Source organism: Equus caballus, chromosome 8, assembly GCF_041296265.1.
Source record: "Equus caballus isolate H_3958 breed thoroughbred chromosome 8, TB-T2T, whole genome shotgun sequence".
NCBI lineage: Eukaryota > Metazoa > Chordata > Mammalia > Perissodactyla > Equidae > Equus > Equus caballus.
The window spans coordinates 61395350-61396877 of NC_091691.1; positions in this window are offsets into that span (position 1 = coordinate 61395350).

Sequence of the window (1528 nt, forward strand, 5' to 3'; positions counted from 1 at the left end):
CATGACATTAGCTGGGAGAAATGAAGAGCAGCAGAGGATCAGCAGGCAGAGGCAGAGACAGCTCCCTGGGATCAGACTCCAGACGCCATGATGAGGCTTCCTAGGGACAGCATCAAGTGATGGGAGCTGGAGGGATGTTAGACCAGCCAAGTGTAGCTTCTGCATTACAGAGCTTCATTGACAACCCCAGAAAGAACGAGATATAAAGGATATCCATTAGTTGTAGTCAAAACACATTTTTGGAGTTGAATTTCAGCCATGCCTCAATGATTGTCCATGAGATCCCTAGTAAGGCTCTGTCCATATGCTGTCATTACCGTTCAAAACAGACTCCAACAGTCCTAGGAACTGCCACTTCCTACCCTGCCTTCTTCCGGTTTCCTAACTTCTAATGTGAGCTGCCCATCCCAACACACAGAATGCAGTCAGGTGTCTGATGTCTCAGCTCACATCACATCTGGTCTCACGGGAATTATTCTCCTCCTCCTCAGACATGCTTTCTTCTGTAGTGTATTGTTTCCTTGCAGCTCCAGCCGGGAAATGGGCCCATTTGGTTTTGGGTCCCACAAAACATCTGGAGGATCCCAGGGAGCAAGTGAGGAACTGATGATCATACTTACCGTTTTTAACTTTCCCCTTTAACTCATCCTCTCCTCAGAGGGTGGGAATGACTAGCTCGTATTCACGAAGCATCCTCCCAAGTTTTTGTCTGTGCTACGTGTCTTTTTATATCCTTTCTATTTGCATGGGATGGGGCAAAGACCAATCTTGAGTGGGGAAGGAAATACTGTGGAAAAAAACAAGTATTTCTGAAATATTATCCTGCATCACACTTAAGCTGGGAGTGAAACTGTGGGAACTGACTTAGAGAGTAGGCTGTCTCTAAAGAGAAGTCATCCCAAGAAAAGAAGGAAAAAGTGAGACAGAATTGAGAGATGGATTGGGAATATTAGTTTATTAGAAAACTGGTGATCATTCCTTGCCTTTTTATCCTAATTCCCACTTGAGTTTGTTGATGGGAATTTTCAGGAGTGAGATATGTTGCTATTTTGTTACTTTGTATCTGAATATCAAATATGCCAGATTTCTAACACCTTAATGGAGTTTGTAACTCAATAAATTTTTATTAAATAAATGAAAGATAAAAAGCTATGGACACAACTGGATATACTAAAGCATCAGAGGACTACATGAGTAGGAGGAGCTTAATAAATGTTTACTATTTGAAAGATTAGGATTAAAAATTAATTTGGTGTTTTCTTTTGCTCAAGTGGCACTTAATAATCTTAGGGACCAGTACATGTACATTAGAGAACTTATTTTATTACCAGGCTCAGCAAGGATTTGGCTATTGAATGTTGATACAGGGAAAAAAAAAAACCAACAACCAACCAACAACTCTGCAGAGCTGTGTTAAGGATACTGGACTTTAACTCTTTGATTGGAGGTATTGCTACCACAGCGAGCTGACTTGCAAGATGGATCATTGAGATCAAAGGTTATAAGTTATGATGTTTGCCTTTTAAAG